At 39.7% G+C, this 22,602-nt stretch overlaps 1 protein-coding gene across 2 annotated transcripts in view; it reads left to right on the top strand.

Annotated features, from left to right (window-relative positions):
* Positions 1 to 22,602, top strand: part of SESTD1 (SEC14 and spectrin domain containing 1) — a 154,211-nt gene that overhangs the window by 5,425 nt on the left and 126,184 nt on the right. The window contains exon 1 of one of the 2 annotated variants that reach the window (XM_062188580.1): positions 5,842 to 5,860. The exons of the other annotated variant lie outside the window; for it this stretch is intronic. The gene's annotated coding sequence lies outside the window, so the exon portion shown is untranslated. Of the gene's footprint in view, positions 1 to 5,841; positions 5,861 to 22,602 lie in introns of those variants that run through there. 2 annotated transcript variants of the gene reach the window in all.

The raw sequence follows: 22,602 nt of genomic DNA, 5'->3' as shown, positions 1-22,602 counted from the left end.
TGAATTAATAGGCGAAAAGGCTCAGTAGTTGCATCTAATAAAAATGAAAAAATTATAGTACTAAATCATAGTATACTATACAAATATATATTTATTTTCCTGGTTATTATAATTATGTTTTAGCCTAACAGGAACAAATTTAAGGAGATAGCATGGTGGACCTGGGGGTGATTTCTACTAATAAATGGGAAGGAACTGCAAAACTTCCCAGGTCATTTAGAGTTTGATTTTGGTGGACAGTGCCATCAAAATACAGTCTGTTGAGGAAGGGTCATAGGGAAAAGTAGTGGAATAAACAGACCTGGATTGATCTTGGATTATCACTTCTTAGCCTTGTGACTGTGGACAAGTTAATTTTTCTCAGTAAAATGGATAATAGCACATACTTTCTAGGGTGGTTAGGAGGAATGAGATCAGTAAAGTACCTGACATAAACTAGACATTCATATCGTTAATGAGTGCCCAAGAGTAACAAACAGGAGGTGTTGGGTTCTGCTGTTTTGAGGCTGCTTGGTGTAGTGGAAAGAACAGTCAGCCCTAACTCAGAGTTTTTTTAGTCTGTTCTGTACTTACTTGCCATTGGCCTTGGATGAGTCAACTAACTACTCAGATTCTTCCATTTCCACACCTATAAGAAAGAGCCACAGAATTTATACTCACTGAGCACCTAACTTTGTATGCATCTGCTTGGCAGTTTACAAACCTTTTCTCATTTAATTCTCTGAACAATCCCATCAGATAAAGATGATAGCCATTTCCCACTCTCCACCCCCTTCCAGTTTTTTTGTAGAGGCTGAGAACACAGGCGCACACGCACACACACACAGCAAGAGAGAGTGTACAGTAGCACTGTCCACTCCGCTGAACCAAGGACTCCAATCCTGCAGAACCAGGGATTCAATCTGGTTCTCCAGTAAGGGTGACAGGAACTCATTTACTTGAGCCATGACTGCTGCTCCCATAATCTGCATTGACAGATGGAGTAAGGAGAGGAGCTGGGTATTGAAACCAGCACTCCAGTGTGAGGTATGGACATCTTAACTGCTAGGCAGAATGTCTGCCCTCATTTCCATTTTTAATAACTGAGAAAACAAAGGTGTGGGACTTGGATCTTCCAGGGTTCATTTAGTGGGCCCCTTGCCCGTTAGTCTTGTTTGTGTTCTTTCACTTATTACAACTGTCCCCTCCTGAGGATGAAAAGGCAAGTCCCTGTGTGCAGGGAATACTGAATGAGGGACATGCTATCAACTGAAATACTAAATGTATTAAAAAACCCAACCAGTATAGTGTGAGTTTACTTATTTATTAATGATTTCCATTAATGAAATACAAATAGAGAATTGTTAATGTGTCATAGAGCCTTTGTTTAGTAGGAATTTTAAGTTTTTTAGTATTTAGTGTTCATAATTCGGTATGTAGATAATTTATTACTTACTCTTTGCTGTACTTCCAGATTGACCAGATGAAGATACAAGGTTGTATGTGCATGTGTGTGTGCGTAAGAACTGCAAAGTACAATTTTCTGATAGTTTGGCATTTGCAAAAATTGCATATTCTTTGAAAGAAGTAGAGAAAATCAGCATTATAATTCATTGACTTCTGGTGAACTTGCAGTCATTTAAAAAATGAACCTGCCCTTCTCAGCTGGTTTCTAAAGAGCTATTGATTATATTTTTGAAAGATAGTAATATTGTCCTTTCCTTTAATAGGGCTTGCAAAAACTTTTGCTTATGAGATTCATTTTATCCAGTCAGATTCAGTAATATTGACTTGGTATTTTTGCAAGCTTTGTGATAGGGAGATGCAAAACAAAAAATGCTGTTGGGACACTACAAACTAAATTGGGATTCAGTACTATTATAGAAGGTTTAGGACGCCTATTGAGGCTTCAGTTAGCATATTCATTTAGTAGGAGTAGAAATTCTCGTGTTTAGGTTAGAGATTTTTTTTTTCACCAGAGTAGGCTTGAATTGCATCGTGTAAATTCTCACTGACATTGAAAGCTCTTTTGCAGAAGGCAAAACACCTTGGAGCTGTATGTAAGAGAATAGATGTTTCCTGTCTTCAATGAGTTTATAATCTAATTAGGGAGGCAATGAAGGAGGAAACCAAGTAAAAGGACAGAGGGCTCTTAAAACTTGTGCCTGCTCTTTGTAAAATCAGTTTTACTGAACTGGGCTCTGGTCAGAGCCATAGGACTCTTTTGAGGCATGCTATGGAAACAGCCCAACCCTTTGAAGGTTGCTAGTTATGTGTATTGTGGTCATTATATGCAGTTCTTTTTGCCTTATAAAAATGACCATTCTCAGTACCAAGCATAGTTTCTTCTGAGTATTTTTCTCTTTATCTCTTGGATGGTAGATTGAGGTTTCCTCTTTGTGATGGCTACTACAAAGCCAAATCAAGATTCGTGGCCCACAGTGGAGCTGATAGATGGGTTTTATGTTGTACAGTTTTTAACCTGTTTCTTGTCACCAATTTTTTTCTTCATTCTGTGCTTTTAGTTCATTAACTTTTTGTAGTCTATGTGTTCTTTTAAGTGTCTTTATCCTGTTCAGAACAAAATTGAGTATAGAAATATAAATAAATGTACATGAAATCCAGAGAGGGACATGTCAAGGTGAGCAGATAAATGTAATAAGGCCCAGAAATGGCAAATAGGTTTTCTTTCAGGGGCCAGCTTTGATGCATAGTGGTGACTGCCCGGAACACTGCACTGAGAGGTTGTTGGAGGCAACATCTGGCTTCAGTGAGAAAGGGTACTGTGATTATTGAGTGGTGTTTGCTGTCATGGGTAGGAGTAATGATGACATGAATGCTTGTATTAGCTGTCCCTGCTGTAGATAAAATATACAGGATGCTAAATAGCACAGTAGGTGGGTGGCTTTTAAGTTTAGAGCTCAGGTTTGCAGGGAGAGATGTGGATTTGAGGAAAAAACTGGTAACTGTGGGATTGGCAGTCAGACTGGTTCAGCTAAAATACAATGTCTGTAGTGTATTAAGGAAGAATAAGGTTGAGGTAAAAAGTGAAAAGGAGGGTTTGGGAAGCCTTAACAAGCAGATTGAGATAAGATTATGTCTTTTAATCCCCTAAATATGTTTTTCTGAGTAAGCTCCATCATTATTTCTACAGTGTTTGTCTGAGTTCAGGTCCTTGTCATTCTTTCTAAGAGTTAATTATTTTTGAGTATATAATATATTCACATATTTCAAAATTTAAGAGGTATAAGAGGATAAAATAAAAGGTATAAGAGAAACACTTTTATTCCTGTTCCTTAGCTGCTGAATTCTGTTGTCCACAGTCAACCTGTGTTATCAGACTGTTACATATTCTTCCAGAAATATTTTATGAATACATACATGCTTTCCCATCCTTTCAGTACAAATGATTCTTTAATCCCTATGCAATACTGCTTTTTCTGTATCCTAACACTTCCTGCATGTTACTTTTTTTTATTTGTTAGAGGGTTTTATCTTTGACAGGCTTGCTTATGTTTTAAAATAATTTTTTTGCTTTGCAACAATTTTAGATTTACAGAAAAGTTGGGAAAATAGTACAAAGAATTCGCATATACATCTCACCCAGCTTCAGTTCCCCTGACATCTTACTGAAGTACATTTTTCAAAACTAAGAAGCCAGCTTTGGTATGTTACTGTTAACCAAACTTCAGACTTTACTTGGATATCACCAATTTTTCATTCCCGTTGCTTGTTTTTCTATTCTGGGATCCACCCAGATTCTAGATTGCATTTAGTTATCACATCTACGTGGACTCCTCTGACAGGTTCTCAGTCTTGTTTATGATGGCCTTGACAGTTTTGAGTAGTTTTGGTCAGCTGTTTTATAGAATATCTCTCAATTTTTGCCTGGTGTTTTTCTCATGATTATGATGGACTGCAGATGTTTTAAAGTAATGCCATGAGGCCGAGTTGTCTTTCTCACCATATCACTCGGGGAGTGCTGATAATTTATGTGACATCACTGGTAATGTTAACTTAGATCGCTTGACTGCTATGGTGCTTAGTGGGTTTCTCTGTTGTGTAGTTACTACTTTTCCCTTTTTATACTGTATTTTTGGAAGAGAGTCACTAATTTTAACATACCCTCAAAGTGAAAAGGAGAATTAAAAAATTTTTTAAAAAGAAGTTTAGTATTCATTTAGGTAGATGTACCATTTATTTTATGTAACTATTCCTCTGTTGATACATATTTTGGTAGTTTAGTATCTTACAACAGTTAAGAAAACAAGCTTTGGAGCTATACTGCCTAAGTTCAAATCCTGGTACCATGCTAGCAATGAGACCTTGTGCTACTTTTACTTGGCCACTTAGTACCTCCATCTTTACAGTGAGGATGTTTATAGAAGCTGTCTCATAAGATTGTTGTGAAATTTTTCTTTCTTATGTTTTAAAAAAATCGTTGGTTTTTAAATTTGTTGTTGGGAGTATTTATTGGACTATACTAAGTGCTAGGTAAGTGTTTGCTATTAAATTTTTATTATTAAAATTTTTTCATTACAATAATATTGTGGTCAATTCTTCTACATGTTATTTCACACACAGTGGTGGAGGCAGGTGGCACAACTGTAAGATAATTCCTAGAAATGGGGTATTAAAGATACTTGTGTAATTTTGATAGTTATTGACAAATTTACCCCCATGGAGGTTATATTTTGTACATTCACCAGGAACACATGAGAATACCTGTGTTTCTGAATTCGGTGAGCTATTAAGTTTATTTGATCTTTGCCAATTTATTGGTGTATTCCTTTTATTATGAACTAATTTGGGCATCTTTTCATTGAGCCATATATGAGCTTAGATTTTGATGCTGTTTATTGTGAACCCACTTGTGCTTCATCAGCTGATCGGGAAGTGATAAAGATGTTTAAGGAACGTTACTACAGAAACCAGGTCTGAAAAAGGCTAGGGGCCAGCGCTGTGGCCTTGTGGGTGAGGCCGCTTCCTGCAGTGCTGGCATCCCATGTGGGCGCTGGTTTGAGTGCTGGCTGCTGCTCTTCCGATCCAGATCTCTGCTGTGGCCTGGGAAAGTAGTGGAAGATAGCTCAAGTCCTTGGGCCCCTGCACCTGCACGCGAGACCTGGAAGGGGCTCCTGGCTTTGGATCCGCGCAGCTCCAGCTGGTGCGGCCAACTGGGGAGTGAACCAGCGGATGGAAGACATCTCTCTCTCTCTGCCTCTCCTCTCTCTGTGTAACTCTGACATTCAAGTAAATGAATAAACCTTTAAAAAAACAAACTTTTGAAAGCAATCAGGGTGCTACTGGGAGGAAAGGTTTCAGTTATATCAAAGTAAAGCTCAAACAGAATTGGTCTGACACATCTTTTATGATATACATCCTTATCATTTTGCAAAATAATTAGGCATGAAGTAAAATCAGTTTGCATATATAATTGTAATTAGCATTACATCCAACTTTAGAAGTTTTTCTTTCCCATCTAGTGTGTCTAATCGTTGCCAGTCAGTAGTTTTTTTCTGATGTGTGCTGCTTGATGTTACCATTAAAATTTGTCCCTTTCCAAACCTCAGTCCCCAGCCTTCCTTGCCCCCTCTGTGAAAAATGAAAAGGCTGGGTGATGTTTTTATCAGGGATGGGGTTGCAGTGGTGGAGGTGGCTTTCTTTGCTCTTCCCTTGAGTTTGAGTTTCTGATTTGGGAGTCTGGGAAGGCAGCCTGCCCACACATGTATCCTAGGCCTGCTCCATCCACATGATCAGAGTTCATTTGCCCCTTTCAGGATGGAGGCGACAAGAACACTGGAGGGGAGGAAGCCAGAATTAAAAGAAAAAAATCACTCACTATGTTGAAAAAAGGAAAGGGATATCAAACCCGGAGAAGCAAGTAGGTACTATGAGATGAATCTGGGTCCTTGGAGTGTGCGGTTAAAAGACTGGCCAAAGAAAGGAGAGCTTAGGTAACCTGTTACCTTTTTGTATAGAATCTTCCAGGTTTGGTAAAAGTACTAACGCAGTTTTTCTAGTGGACTCAGAAAAATAAAATAACAAAGAATACACTGCTCCCTCAGTTAAACCTAGCCAGACCTATAGCCAAAACTCCACCTAGCTGCCTTCAAATACAAAATAAGTTTGTTTAAAAAGCTGTTCAGTCTTCAAGTGTTTTTCTGTTTTGATAGGAGAAGTTGGAGACACCAGACTCCTTGGGCAAGAGATACAAGGATCAGGTAGAGAACTGAAAAGATAAGGGAAAGGGGAGCTTAAAGGCAGCTCAGAAGACAAACATGGATTTTTAGGGTTTATGGTAGGCCTTAGGTTATATTTACTTACAGACAAATAAATAGTCTAAATAGTTCCTCCTAATGGGAGTACATCTTGAGTTTTGATGATACAGAAGCTACTTTCTATATTTAGTAGTATAGGATTTATATCCTACTTTTGAAATACTTGAGAACTCCAAGATTAGAAACAAAGTGAGTGGATGTTTTAGGGCATTTGAGTTAAGCAGACAACATTTAGATTGTGATTAATTCTTTCCTAAACACACAGTTTCTGTTGAAATGGCATTTGGGTTAGATGCTTTTGTACATTGTTAGACTGTTGAAGCCTATCAGTTACTTATACCTTAGTATGAATCATTGAAGCAGATAAATGCTGCTTCTTTCATTATTCCTTCCACTGGCATCAGTATGGGAATAAGAGATAATTTAATATTCTGTTGCTGTTTTTAGTCCATTCAGACTGCTAAAACAAAATACCATATTTTTGGTTGTTTAAAAACAACATAAATTTTTTAAACTTAATATTTTATTTATGATTTTGCTGAGATGACATTTTTAATTTACATTATAATCAAAGCTTTAATGGCTCTACTAAATAAAGAATTTAACAAATAAAAATTAAAAAGACCATAGCCCAGACAAGGAAATAGTCAAGTACTATAAACAATAATCAAATGAAAAGATGAATGTTTTAGTTTTCCTAGTTCAGTAGTCTGTGAAGTCTGAAATTCGGGTGCTGGCTATTTTGGTGTCCGCTGAGGGTCTGCTTCTTGGTTCACAGGTGGCTGCTTTCTTGCTGGTTCTTTACGTGACAGAAAGGACAAGGGAGTTCTACAGGAATTCCTTTTTTTTTTTTTTAAAGATTTATTTATTTGAAAGGCAGAAGAAGAGGAAGAGGCAAAGAGAGAAAGGTCTTCCATCAACTGGTTCACTCCCCAAGTGGCCACATTGGCTGGGGCTGGGCCCTGCTGAAGCCAAGAGCTTCATCCAGGTCTCCCATATGGGTACAGGGACCTGAGGACTTGTGCCATCTTGTGCATTAGCAGGGAGCTGGATAGGAAGTGGAGGAGCTGGGACTTGAACTGGCACCCATATGTGATGCTGGCACTGCAGGTGGAGGATTAACCTAGTGTGCCACGGTGCTGGCCCCAGGCCTCATCTCTTAATACCTTTATTTTGGGGTTAGGATTTCAATATATAAATTTTAGGGGGACACAAACATTCAGTCTGCAGCACATCTCATGTGCAGGATCATACCAGACAGTGCATTGTTGCACTGAATGACATTTGAGCATGGAGCACAGCCTGAAGGGAGGCACTGGTTTGGAGCCATGAGAAGTGTGGCTTAGTTTAGAACCTGGCTCTGCTTCATCAGTCCATCTATGTGGTTGATATCTCTCCCTCTACCCCTATGTTATCTTCATGATTTGTCTTTTATTTCAGATCATCCAACTATTATAAAGTGCAAAAGAGGTTTCAGTGAGGTTTTCTACTCATCTATAGCAAGCCAGAGTTTCTTTTTGTAGCCATATACTCTCCCTTCTCATTCATTCTCGTTCTCCTTAATACCCAGTAGCCTTTAATCTGTTCTCCATTCTGTAATTTTGCTTTTAGGAGGGCTGTGAATGGGATCTTAGAGTGTATATCCCTTTGAGGTTGGTTGGCTTCTTTCATTCTGTGTAATTCTGAGGAAATTCATGCATAGATTATTCTGTTTCTATGCTGTAGGTTTTTTCTTTTTCTTTCTTTTTTTTTTTTTTTAAAAAAAGATTTATTTATTTATTCAGAAGTCAGAGTTACAGAGAGAGGGAAGCAGAGAGAAAGAAAGAGGTTTTCTGTCTGCTGGCTCACTCCCCAGGTGACCATAATGGCCAGGGTTTGGCCAGGCCAGAGCCAGGAGCCATGAGCTTCATCTGGGTCTCCCACATGGGTGCAGGGGCACAAACACTTGGGCCATCTTCTGCAGCTTTCTCAGGTGCGTTAGCAGGGAGCTGGATTGAAAGTGGAGCAGCTGGGACTTGAATTGGTGCTCATCCTCTGTGCTACAATGCCAGCCCCTACCATAGTGTATTCAGACATTGAGGGACAGCTAGGCTTTTTCCAGCTTTTGACTGCTATGTCTAAAGCTATGCTATTCGTGTATAAATATTCATATATAGATTTTTTTTGTGAATTTGACTTTTCATTTCTCTGGGATGGATATTCAAGAGCGCACTTGCTGGGTTGTATGATTTGTGGCATGTATGGTCTTCTTTTTGTTAAGTGTCCATAATGTGTTCCAGAGTGGCTGTACATTTTAAATTCTAACAGTGTATGAATAATATAGATGGAATTAAGTCTCATCCAAAGTTGACGTATTGGGTACCTAACCTCCAGTTCTTCAAGAAAGTGACTGAATTTGGAGATAGAGCCTTCAAATAAGTGACTCGAGGTGCAATTAGGCCTGTAAGTTAGTCCTAAGCCATCTGGCTGCTGTCCTTAAAAGAAGAGGAACTTTGGATACAGAAAAGAGGCAGTAGGGATGTATAGAGGAAAAACCATGTGAGGACACAGGGAGAAGCTGACCATCTGAAGGCAGGGGCCCCAGAAGAAACCAAATCTGCTGACCCCTTGATCTTACACTACTAGTCTTTAGATGTATGAATATGGATTTCTTTGTTCAGAACACCCCAACTGGTGCCTGATCACACTGGAAGACTAGACAATGAATGATCCAATTGTTTTACATCCCTGGTAACATTTGGGTTTTGACTCTTTAACTTTTGATAGATGTGTAGTGATATCTCAATGTGGTTTTAAATTTTTTTTTTTTTTTTTTTGACAGGCAGAGTGGACAGTGAGAGAGAGAGACAGAGAGAAAGGTCTTCCTTTGCCGTTGGTTCACCCTCCAATGGCCGCCGTGGTAGCCCGTTACGGCCGGTGCACCGCGCTGATCCGATGGCAGGAGCCAGGTGCTTCTCCTGGTCTCCCATGGGGTGCAGGGCCCAAGCACTTGGGCCATCCTCCACTGCACTCCCTGGCCACAGCAGAGAGCTGGCCTGGAAGAGGGGCAACCGGGACAGGATCGGTGCCCCGACCGGGACTAGAACCCGGTGTGCCGGCGCTGCAAGGCGGAGGATTAGCCTAGTGAGCCGCGGCGCTGGCCTGGTTTTAAATTTTTTATTTGACAGGCGGAGTTAGACTGAGAGAGAGAGACAAAGAAAGGTCTTCCTTCCGTTGGTTCACCCCCCCAAATGGCTGCTATGGCTGGTGCTCTGTGCCGATCCGAAGCCAGGAGCCGGGTGCTTCCTCCCGGTCTCCCATGAGAGTGCAGGGGCCCAAGCACTTGGGCCATCCTCCACTGCCCTCATGGGCCACAGCAGAGAGCTGGACTGGAAGAGGAGCAACCGGGACTAGAACCTGGCACCCGTATGCCGGTGCTGCAGGCGGATGATTAACCAAGTTAGCCATGGCACTGGCCCCCATTGTAGTTTTAATTTGCATTTTTCTGGTGGCTAATGATGTTGAACTTCTTTTCTTGTGCTTATCTGTCTTCTACATTTCCTCTCTGGTGAAATATCTGTTCATGTCTTTTTGCCCATTTTCTATTTGAATTGTGGATTTTTATTTTTTTTTTTACTATTCAGAGCATTCTTTTTATTTTCTAAATACTAGTTGATTATTAGATATGAGGTTTGCAAATATTTTTTCCTATTCTGTGGCTTATCTTTTGATTCTCTTTACATGGATTGTTCACAACTTCAAAAGTCTTAGTTGAATGCCAGTTTATCATTTTTTTCCTTTATGGGTTATGCTTTTGGTTTTAAATCTAGCTTAGCTTTAAATCCTGACAATTTATTACTGAAGTTTTCCAATTGAGGCTATGATTTTTTTTTTTTCAGTTAATTTAAAGTTGATTTTGTTTGAGAGGCAGAGAGAGAAAGAAAGAAACCTCCTGTCCTCTGATTCTGTCTGTAACTGCCTACAACAGCAGGAGCTGGTTTAGGCTGTAGCTCAGAGCTAAGTGCTCATTCTCATAGATGATTAAGACCCAAGTACGTGAGTCATCACTTGCTGACTCCTTGGGGCACATTAGCAGGAAGCTGGATTTGGGAGTGGAGCTAAGACTCAAACCCAGGCACTCAATATGGGATGTAGGTATCCCAAGTGGTGTCTTAACTCTTTGATCAAATATCTGACCCTGCGTTAATTTTTGAATAAGGTCGGAGACTGTTAAAGGTTTAGTGTTTTTCCTGTGGATATCCAGTTGTTCCAGTACCACTTGTTGGAAAGTCAACCTTTCTGTACTGAATTGTTTTTGTACCATGGTGGAAAAGCAGTTGGGCATATTTGTATGTTCATTTCTGGGTTCTCTGTTCAGTGTTGTTGATTTATGTATTTTATCTCTGCATATATCTCAGTTTTTATTACTGTAGGCATGTAAGTTAACTTTATTCTATTCCAAGTTTCTTTAATTAAAAATTTTTAAATTTATTTTGAAAGCCAGAGAGACAGAGACAGAGATATCTTCTGTCTTCTGGTTCACTCCCCAAATGCCCATTGCAGCTATTGCTGGACCAGCTGGAGCTGGGAACCTGGAATTTAATCTGGTTTACCATGTGGGTGGCAGGGACTCAAGCACCTGAGGTGTTATCTGCTACCTTCCAGGGTGCACATTAGTAGGACGTTGATATTGGAAGCATAGGTGAAACTTGAACCCAGGTACTCCAATAACGGATATAGGTGTCCCAACTAGTGTCTTAACTGCTGCTGCACATGCCCCACCCCCGCTCCATTTTAGAGTAGACTAGTTACTTTGCCTTTCTATATAAATTTTAGAATAATCTTTTGAAAATATTTTTATTTATTTGAAAGGCAGAATGAAAGAGAGGGTGAGATGGAATGAGGGAGGAGAGAGAGATTTTCCATCTGTTGGTTCACTCTGCAAATGCCTACACCATCCAGGACTGGGCCAGGCTGAAGCCAGGAGCTTGGAATTCCATACAGATCTTCAACATGGGTGGCAGGAACCCAAGTACTTGAGCTGTCACCTGCTGTCTTCCAGGGTGTGCATCATCAGGAAGTTGGATTGGAAGTGGAGTGGGTCTTGAACCCAGACACTCCAACATGACATGTAGGCATCCTAACTGCTGAGCTAAACACCTGCCTTAGAATAATATTGTCTATATTTACAAGGCATCTTGATGGACTGTTGCTGGGAACTGCTTTTAATTCATATGAAAATTTGGTGAGAATTGACATCTTTATTATACTGAGTCTTCCAGTACATGAACATGATATTTCTCTCCATGATTCATGGATCATTGATTTCTCTAATTAAATACATTTTGAAGTTTTTAGCAGACAAATATTACACATGTTTTGTTCAGTTTAGAGCCAAATACTTGATTTTTTGAGTCATTATAAATGGTATATTTTTAATTTTGTTACTCATATGTTCATTGTCAGTATATAGAAGTACAGTAAAGTGTTATGTCATGTGACCTTGCTGAGCCCACTTATTAGTTCTAGAATTTTTGGTAAATTTCTTGGGATTTCCTACAAAGACGATTTTGTAATTTGCAGATACCAACATTTTTATATCTTCTTCTTTTTTTAATCTCTCTATATTTTACTTTCTTTTATTGTTATTGTACTGACTAGAACTTCCAGCACTATAATGAGTTGAGATTAGAGAGGGGGCATCCTAGTCTTGTTACTTATGTTAGGGAAAAGCATTCAGTCTCTTACAATTGAGTAATATTAACTATTAAGTTTTTTTCTGCAAGTTCTTTATCAAGTTGAGGGAGTTCTCCTCTTCATATTTTTCTAAGAGTTGTTTTGTTTTTTTTTTTTTGAACAAGAATGGTGTTGAATTTTACTGATTGCTTTTCCTGCAACAATTAATGTGATTATGTGAGTCTTCTCCTTTAGCATACCAATATTGTCAGTAATATTGATTGATTTTCTAGTATTCAATAGCTTTGCATCCTTAGAATAAACCCCGCTTGATCATGTTGTATTATCTTTATATATATTATTGGCTAATATTTAGTTTAGGTTTCCTGCGATTATATTCTTTTCTGTGTGGAGTTGGTATCAGGGTAAGACATACTTCAAAAAATGGAATGAAGAGTGTTTCCAGCTCTTCTGTTATCTGGAAGAGATTGTATAGAATTGGTGTTAATTACTATTTAAATATTTGGTAGAATTTTCCAGTGAAATCATCTGGGCTTGAATTTTTTAAGTTATGGATTAATTTTTCTTGCTAACTAAAGAGCAATTCAAAGCATTTATTTCATATTAGGTGGGTTGTGGCAATGTGTGGTTTTTGAGGCAGTGGACCATTTAATCTGAGTTGTCAAATCAAAGAGTGCAGAGGATCTCACAACTCTGCTGTGATAGCCCTGTTTCATCTCTGATATTGGTAATTTGTTTTCTTGTTTCTTTCTTTTTTTTTTTTTTTATTGACAGGCAGAGTGGACAGTGAGAGAGAGAGACAGAGAGAAAGGTCTTCCTTTGCCGTTGGTTCACCCTCCAGTGGCCGCCGTGGCCGGTGCACTGCAGCCAGTGCACTGCGCTGATCCGAAGGCAGGAGCCGGGGGCTTATCCTGGTCTCCCATGGGGTGCAGGGCCCAAATACTTGGGCCATCCTCCACTGCACTCCTGGGCCACAGCAGAGAGCTGGACTGGAAGAGGGGCGACCGGACCGGGACAGAATCCGGTGCCCCGACCGGGACTAGAACCTGGTGTGCCGGCGCTGCAAGGCAGAGGATTAGCCTATTGAGCTGCGGCGCCGGCCTGTTCCTTTTTTTTTTTTTTCTCCTTGCTTTGGGTTTGTTTTATTATTCTCTTGAGGTAGGAGCTCAGATTATTGATTTGGAATTTTCCCTCTTTTGAACATCTGGATTTAGTGTTATAAATTTCCTTCCAACATTGATTTAGCTCTGTTCCATACTTTTTGATATATTGTATTTTTGTTTTCATTCAACTCAGTGTGTTTTAAATTTCCCTTGAGACTTCCTGTTTATCCCATGGGTTGCGTAAATTTTTCAGTGTATTTATTCAGATTCCTTTTGTACATTCAAGTAATTCCCAGTTGTTTATCCTTTATGGTTCTTTCATCTGCTTCACTGTTTTGCTGTTGAGCTTATTTATTGAGTTTTTTAAAAATCTAGTTATATTTTCTGTTCTGAAATTAACATTTGATTCTTTATGTCTTCTATTTCTTTGCTGAGATTTTCTGTTTTTTTGGTGAGCTTTTTTTTAATTGGCATTAAGTATGTTCACAATTGCTCATTGAAGCATTTTTATCATGGCTGCTTTAAAATCTCTTTCAGATTATTCTAACTGGCCCCCATGTGGGTTCTACGCACACTGCAGGAATAGGGATACAAGGGAGTATGGGCTCATTAGCAGAAGAAAGTCATAGGTCCCTACTTGCCCCTCTCTGATACCATCTGCTGGGTGTATCATTCAGACTTTTGAGGGTGAAAATCTAGACTTTCCACTTGGCTTTGGCTAGCATGAGTGTGAGTGTGGCCATTACTTTTTTTGTGGTATTTGACTGGAGTAGACTTCTTACTGCCTAAAGGTTTTTTGTCTTGCTGACTGCCTCTCCTTGTCATTTAGGATTTTTCTTGTCATCCTCAGTTGGTGTTACCAGGTTGCTACATTTTCAGCTGCAAATGAAAGAAAAAAAATGAGGCAGAAGGAAAACCTAGGGAGCTCACACTCGGGATGTTTCATGTCTTGAGTTCCCTAGCTGAGCTGCCTTTTTCTCTTCACTTTTCATGGACTTAGGCTTGTTTTATACATATTGAGGGCTTTTAGTTGCACTCAGTGAGAAGAGTGGGAAAAATACATTTTCAACTCCCAGAAACAGAACACGATTTCATTCCTTTTAAAAAATACCTCCAGTGTTTTCATTGGCTGTAGAATAATGTCTGAGTTTGTTACTTAGTCTATTATTTGGGAACTTTCTCAATTTATACATATTCTTAGCTCCCCTTTCCACTATGCATTTCCAACTACTACCGTTTGGCTCTATTATGACATATTAGTCAACTTTCTCTTCTATTCTATGACATTCTGCAATTTTACTGTCCTTATACATACTTTAAGCAATTTGTTCTGCCTGAAATGCCCCAGTGCTTTATCTCAAGGCTGATTCTACTATCACCTTGTAACTTACAGGCTATTAAGTGTTTACATCATGAATTGTCTCAGAGGATTTGAATCTAGAATTATTATAATATGTCTCAGTACTATGTTCTGTACTATAGTAGTTCATTCTTTAAAATTTCATTTTTATTTTCATTTATTTGAAAGATGGAGATTGATCTTCCATCTGTTAAAAATTTAGTTCCCAAATACCTGCCAGCATCTGGGCCTGGGCCAGGCCAAAGCTGGTGGCAAAAACTCAGTCACTTGGGCCGTCACTTTTTGTGTCCTAGTGTGCATATTGGTGGGAAACTGGAAGAATTGGAAGTGGAGCCAGCTCGAACTTAGGCCTTCCCATTTGACATGTGAGTGTCCTAAGAAATATCCTAACTGCTGCCCCAAATTCTCACTTCTCTGATAGTTTCATATTCCTTTATTTTTTTTAATTTTTAAATTAAAAAAAAATTTTTTTTTTTGACAGGCAGAGTGGACAGTGAGAGAGAGAGACAGAGAGAAAGGTCTTCCTTTGCCGTTGGTTCACCCTCCAATGGCTGCCGCAGCTGGCGCGCTGTGGCCGGTGCACTGTGCTGATCCGATGGTAGGAGCCAGGTTCTTCTCCTGGTCTCCCATGGGGTTCAGGGCCCAAGCACTTGGGCCAACCTCCACTGCACTCCCAGGCCACAGCAGAGAGCTGGCCTGGAAGAGGAGCAACCGGGACAGAATCCGGTGCCCCGACCGGGACTAGAACCCGAGGTGCCGGTGCCACAGGCGGAGGATTAGCCTATTGAGCCGTGGCACTGGCCCATATTCCTTTTGAAATAAGGTAATCACAATTTGAGTTGTTAAAATATTTGTATCACCAACAACTGACTGTTGAGGACCTTCTTTGTTCAGTATTTTACTTAAATGTTGGAATATTAGATAATTTAAATATATTTAGTTGATTAATGGTTCTTTAAGAATAAAGTGTTAACACTTCTAACTGATACTTTAAGTGCTTTAGTGTATATTAATAATTTAAAGACCTGGTCGGTGCTTTTGAATCCTAAGTGCTTATTGTATTAAATTATGGGAACTTTGAAATAATTCCTGAGACTGGCCTTGTGGTGCACTGGGTTAAGCTACCTTCTCCTCGGATGCTAGCATCCCACAAAAGTCCCAGGTCAAATCCTGGTTGCTCCATTTCCAGTATAGCCCCCTGGTAATGCACCTGGGAAAGCAGTGGAAGATAGTCTGAATACTTGGGCCCCTGTTCCCATGTAGGAGACTTGGATGGAGTTCCAGGCTCTTGGCTTTGGCCTGGCCACTGTTGCTGCCATTTGGGGATTGAACCTGCAGGTAGAAGATCTCTCTCTGTCTCACCTTTTCTCTCTGGAACTCTGCCTTTCAAATAAATCTTTAAAAGAGGGAGGAGGAGGAAGGGAGGGAGGAAGTGAAGGGGAGAGAGAGAGAAATAGAAAATGAGATAATTTCTGTGCCCAGGTTCAAACCCAGAGATTCAGAACAGCTGTTTTGGAGTGTAGCCTTGCCACTGATATTTTAAAAAATCTCTCCAAGTGATTCTAATATGTAGCTAGGTTAAAATATAAGTGCACACCAGTGGTTTCTGTCACTTTTAAAGTTCTGTCCTGGAAATTCCCAGCTGTGCAGCTTTGAACTTTGTCTTTCAAAGCTTTTAACTTAAGCATATTTTTAAAAATCCTTTTGTACATCCTGTAAGTGACTTACCCACATGATTGCAGTATAAAGTATTATATGAAATTTGTTCTGGTTTGCAAAGAAAACACAGCTTTTAAAAAGAAGATTTTGTCAGGAAACTTAAAATTGTATAGTACAAGATTATGTTTTCAAAGTTTTAATTTTCTATTGATTTTTAAAAGGTAGTTGGAACAACAGAATATAGTGTCCTTTATTTCCATTTGAACTGTCAAATTTTTTGTTAAGTAGATGATATTAATCTGATCTTGAGTAATTTTTTCCATACACCAGTTAATATAGTAAGAATATAGGAATTTCAACTAGCTCTAAACAAGAGATTTATTGCTAAAACAGAGAAGCAGACACTGGTGTTGATTACTAAGTGTGGTACTGTTTCATGTCTTATGATAAAGTTAATGTAGACATTTAACATTAAGTAGCTGGTGTACTTAAGTGACTGAAAGGACTTTTAGTTTCTTATAATAAAAAGCAATTAGAGCTAAGGAAAGAAATGCAAATCAGAAAATGAAAAAAAAAAAAAAGGAGAAAAGAGGTCACTTAATGGGGAACATAGAGAAAAAATAGTTTCCAAGATAAGAATTCAATTAATTTTTGTGAAAACAGAGCTTTTCCTCTGAGGAAGAAGAAATTAGGTGCTCTAGTTCTTCATGTTAGGGAAACACATTTGTTTTGGGTCATTCTAAATGACCTTCATAAGCAGAATACAGAAAGCATTATAAAGTGACACTTTTCCCACTGCAAATAGTAATTTAAAGAATAAGTTTCTTTTTTTCTTCAGACTCTAATCAATCCTTTTTTAAATATAATAAATACAACTTTATGAATATAGTGATTCTTCTCTCACCCTACCCGCCTTGCCACCTGTACTCCCACTCCTCTTCCTCTTCCCTCTCCTATTCTTATTTTTTTCCAAGATCTATTTTCAGTTAACTTTATACACATATAAATTACTCTATACTAAGTAAAAGTTCAACAAATTGTATGAAAAAAAAAATAAGCCAAAAACTTGTTCCTCAGCAGTTGAGACAAGGGCTGTTCAGAGTCATTGCATCTCAAAATATTAATTTCACTTCTATAGATTACCTTTTAGGTGCTGTTAGTTAATCATAAACCAGGGAGAATATATGGTATTTGTCTTTTTTTTTTTTTTTTTTTGACAGGCAGAGTGGACAGTGAGAGAGAGACAGATAGAAAGGTCTTCCTTTTTCCGTTGGTTCACCCCCCAAATGGCCTCTGTGGCCAGCCCGTTGCGCCAATCCGAAGGCAGGAGCCAGGTGCTTCTCCTGGTCTTCCATGCGGGTGCAGGGCTAAAGCACTTGGGCCATCCTCCACTGCCCTCCTGGGCCATAGCAGAGAGCTGGACTGGAAGAGGAGCAACAAGGACAGAATCCGGCGCCTGGACCAAGACTAGAACCCAGTGTGCTGGTGCCGCAGGCAGAGGATTAGCCTATTGAGCTGCGGCGCCAGCCTGTCCTTTTTTTTTTTTTTTTTTTTTAAAGATTTGTTTATTTATTTGCAAGTCAGAGTTACATAGAGAGAGGAGAGGCAGAGAGAGAGAGGTCTTCCATCTGATGGTTCACTTCGCAATTGGCTGCAACAGCCAGAGCTGCGCTGATCCGAAGCCAGGAGCCAGGAACTTCTTCCAGGTCTCCCATGTGGGTGCAGGGGCCCAAGGACTTGGGCCATCTTGTGCTGCTTTCCCAGGCCATAGCAGAGAGCTGGATCAGAAGAGGAGCAGCCTGGTCTCGAACCAGTGCCCATATGGGATATCAGCGCTTCAAGCCAGGGCGTTAGTCCACTGTGCCACAGCGCTGGCCCCGGTATTTGTCCTTTTGGGACTGGCTTATTTCACTAACTATGATGTTTCCCAGTTTCATCCATTCTGTTGCAAATGACAGGATTTCACTTTTTTTTTTTTAAACCATTGTGTAGTACCCCATAATTTTTTTTCTTTCTTCTTTTTTTTTTTTTTTCTTTTTGACAGGCAGAGAGGACAGTGAGAGAGAGAGAGAGACATAGAGAAAGGTCTTCCTTTGCCGTTGGTTCACCCTCCAATGGCTGCCGCGGCCAGTGCGCTGCGGCTGGCGCACCGCGCTGATCCGAAGGCAGGAACCAGGTGCTTATCCTGGTCTCCCATGGGGTGCAGGGCCCAAGCACTTGGGCCATCCTCCACTGCACTCCCTGGCTACAGCAGAGAGCTGGTCTGAAAAAGGGGACAGAATCCGGTGCCCTGACTGGGACTAGAACTGGTGTGCCGGCACTGGTAGGTGGAGGATTAGCCTGTTGAGCGGCGCCCCCATAATTTCTTTATCCAGTCTTCAGTTGATGGGCATTTGGGTTTATTCCATGTCTTAGCTATTGTGAATTGAGCTGCAGTAAACATGGGGGGTACAGATAACTCTTTCATATGCTGATTTCTTTTGGTTTGGGTAAATTCCCAGAAGTGGGATGGCTGGGTCATATGATAGGTCTATATTCAGATTTCTGAGATATCGCCCTAATGTCTTCCACAGTGGCTGTACCAGTCTACATTCCCAACAATGGACTAGGGTACCTTTTCCCCCACATCCTCGCCAGCATTTGTTGTTTGTTGATTTCTGTATGAGAGCCATTCTAACTGGAATGAGGTGAAACCTCATTGTGGTTTTGATTTGCATTTCCCTGATGGCTAGTGATCCTGATCGTTTTTTTCTTGTGCCTGTTGGCCATTTGGATTTCCTCTTTTGAAAACTGTCAGTTTAAGTCCTTGGCCCATCTTTTAAGTGGGTTGTTTTTTTTGTTGTTGTTGTGGGGTTTCTTGATCTCTTTGTTGATTCTGATTATCAATCCTTTATCAGTTGCATTGTTTGCAAATAATTTCTCCCATTCTGTTTGTTGCCTCTTCACTTTCTGATTGTTTCTTTTGCCATAAACTTCTCAATTTGATGTAATCCCATTTGCCAATTTTGGCTTTGATTGCCTGTGTCTCTGGGGTCTTTTCCAAGAACTCTTTGCCTATGCCAGTGTCTTGTAGGGTTTCCCAGTGTTATCTGATAATTTGATGGCATCAGGTTGTATATTTAGGTCTTTGACCCATTTTGAGTGCATTTTTGTGTGAGATATAAGGTAAGGGTCTTGCTTCATACTTTTGTATCTATGTTTTTGTTGTTGTTGTTGTTGAAGAGACTGTTCTTGCTCCAGGGACTGATTTTAGCTCCTTTTTCAAAGGTGAGTTGGTTGTAGATGCACGAATTGATTTCTGGTGTTTCTATTCTATTTTAATGGTCTATCCATCTGTTTTTGTACTAATATCAGGCTGTTTTGATTATGACTTCCCTGTAGTATGTCTTGAAATCTGGTACTGTGATGCCTCCCGCTTTGTTTTTGTTTTAGAAGATTGCTTTAACTATTCAGTTTCCTGTGTTTCCATATGAATTTTAGCATCATTTTTTTCTACATCTGGGAAGGGAAGAATGTCCTTGGTATTTTGAATGGTATCACATTGAATCTGTAAATTGCTTTCAGTAGTATAGACATTTTGATGATATTGATTTTTCCAATCTATGATCATGGAAAATTTTGCCCTTTTTTGTGAGTTTTCTTCTGTTTCTTTCTTTAATGTTTTGTAATTCTCGTTGTAGAGATCTTTGACGTCTTTTGTTAAATTTTTTCTAAGGTATTCAATTTTTGTAGCTATGATGAATGGGATAGATCTTAGAAGTTCTTTCTCAGCCATGGCATAGTCTGTGTGTATGAAGACTCTTGATTTTTGTGTGTTGATTTTATATCCTTCCACTTTACCAAACTTTTATATCCTGCCACTTTATCAGTGGCCTCTTAGTGGAGTCTTTTGGGTCCCCTGTATATAGAATGATGCCATCTGCAAATAGGAATAGTTTGACTGCCTCCTTTCCAATTTATATCCCATTGATTTCTTTTTCTTGACAAGTGAGTCTGGCTAAAACTTCCAGGACTACATTGAATAGCAGTGGTGAGAGTGGGCATCTTTGGTTCCAGATCTCAGTGGGAATGCTTCCAACTTTTCCCCATTCAATAGGACGCTGCCTGCGTTTGTCGTAAATTGCCTTGACTGTGTTGAGGAATGTTCCTTCTACACCCAATTTGCTTAGAATTTTCATCATGAAAGAATGTTGTATTTTATCAAATGCTTTCTCTGCATCTATTGAGATAAACATAGTTTTTAAAAGATTAATTTATTTATTTGAGAGGCAGAGTTACAAGACAGAGAGAGAGGGAGAGAGGGAGAGAGAGAGAGAGAAAGGTTTTCCATGTACTGGTTCACTCCTCAAATGGCTGCAATGGCCAGAGCTGAGCCAATCTGAAGCCAGGAGCCAGGAGCTTCTTCTGGGTCTCCCACTTGGGTTCAGAGGCCCAAGCACTTGGGCCATCATTTACTGGCCTCTCAGGCCATAGCAGAGAGCTGGATCGGAAGAGGAGCAGCCAGGACTCGAACCGGTGCCAATATGGGATGCTGCAGGTGGAGGCCATAGCCCACCAAGTCTCAGTGCCAGCCCCATTCACATGATTTTTGTTCTTCGGTTTGTTAATGTGCTGTATCACATTGATTGATTTGCGAATATTGAACCATCCCTGCATATGTGGGATAAATCCCACTTGGTTTAGGTATTCACATCTTTCTGATGCATTATTGGATTCAATTGGATAGTATTTTGTTGAGGATTTTTGTGTCTGTGTTCATCAGGGAATTGATCTGTAGTTCTCTTTCTCTGTTGTATCCTTTCAGATTTAGGAATTAAGGTGGTGCTGGTTTTATAGTAGGAGTTTGGGGGAATTCCTTTCCTTTCAATGTTTTGAATAACTTGAGAAGGATTGGAATTAGTTCTTCTTTAAATGTCTGGTAGGATTCAGCAGTGAAGCCATCCAGTCCTAGGCTTTTCTTTGCTGGGAGGGTCTTTATTACTGATTTAGTTTCCATCTTGGTTATTGGTCTATTTGGGTTTTCTATGTCTTCGTGGCTCAATTTAGGTAGGTTGTATGTGTCTAGGAATCAATCTATCAATCTTCTAGGTTTCTCTATTTGTTGGCATGCAGCTCTTTGTAGTAATTTCTGATGATTCTTTTTGTTTCTGTGGTGTCTGTTGTTGTATTTCCTTTTTCCTCTTTATTTTTTTGGTTAGTTGGGCTGATGGTGCGCAAATTTTGTTTACTTTTTCAAAAAACCAGCTCTTCATTTTGCTGATCCTTTGTGTTGTTTTTTGGTTTGATTTTGTTTATTTCTTCTCCAATTTTAATCATTTCTTTTCTCCTACTAGTTTTGAGTTTGGTTTGCTGTTTTTTTTAGGCCCTTGAGATACAGTGATAGTTCATTTATTTGGTACCTTTCCAATTTCTCTTTTTCTTTTTTTTTTTAAGTTTTATTTATTTATTTGAGAGGTAGAGTTACAAACAGTGAGAGGGAAAGACAAAGAGAAAGGTCTTCCATCCACTGGTTGACTCCCCAAATGGCCGCAGTGGCTAGTAAGCTGTACCTATCCAAAGCCAGAAGCCCAGAGCTTCTTTCGGGTCTCCCACGCGAGTGCAGGGATCCAAGTAGTTGGACGATCTTCTACTGCTTTCCCAGGCCTTAGCAGAGAGCTTGATAGTAAGAGGAGCAGCTGGGGCTATAATTGGCACCCATAGGGGATGCCAGCGCTGCAGGTGGAGGATTAACCCACTGTGCCACAGTGGCGGCCTCTCCAATTTCTTTGATGTAGGCACTGGTTGCTATAAACTTTACTCTTAACACTGCTTTTGCTGTATGCCATACATTTTGATATGTTTTATTGCCATCTTCATTTGTTTCCAGAAATTTTTTGATTTCTGTTTTGATTTCTTCAGTGACCCACTGTTCATTCAGGAACATGTTGTTTAGTCTCTATGTGTTTGCTTGTGTTCTAGAGATTCTTCAGTTGTTGATTTCTATCTTCATTCTGTTGTGGTCAGAGAAGGTGCATGGTATTTTGATATTTTTGAATTTACTGCGAATTGCTTTATGGCCTAGCATGTAATCTGTCCTAGAGAAAGTTCCACGCACTGGTGAGAAGAATGTGTATTCTGCAACTGTTGGGTGAAAGGTTCTGTAGATATCTGTTAGCTCCATTTGGTCTATAGTGTCTACTAACTCTGTTATTTCCTTGATGATTTTCTGTCTGGTTGATCTGTCCATTGCTGAAAGTGGAATGTTAAAGTCCCCTGTTACTATTGTATTGGATTCTATATCTCCCTTCAGGTCTATTAAGATTTTTTTTTTTTAAGTTGCCGGGTGCCCTGTAATTGGGTGCTTACATGTTTATCATAGTTACATCTTCCTGTTAGTTTGATCCCTTAATCGTTACATGGTGTCCTTCTTCGTCTCTTTTAACAGTTGTTATGTTAAGGTCTGTTTTGTCTGATATTAGGTTGGAAATACCAGCTCTTATTTGAGTTCTGTTAGCATGGACTTTTTCCAACCTTTCACTTTTAGTCTGCGTGTAGCTTGGTTGGTGAG

Source organism: Lepus europaeus, chromosome 1 (genome assembly GCF_033115175.1).
Source record: "Lepus europaeus isolate LE1 chromosome 1, mLepTim1.pri, whole genome shotgun sequence".
Classification (NCBI taxonomy): Eukaryota; Metazoa; Chordata; class Mammalia; order Lagomorpha; family Leporidae; genus Lepus; species Lepus europaeus.
The sequence above is the reverse complement of the archived record's forward strand: the minus strand, read 5'-3'. Positions and strand labels throughout refer to the sequence as shown.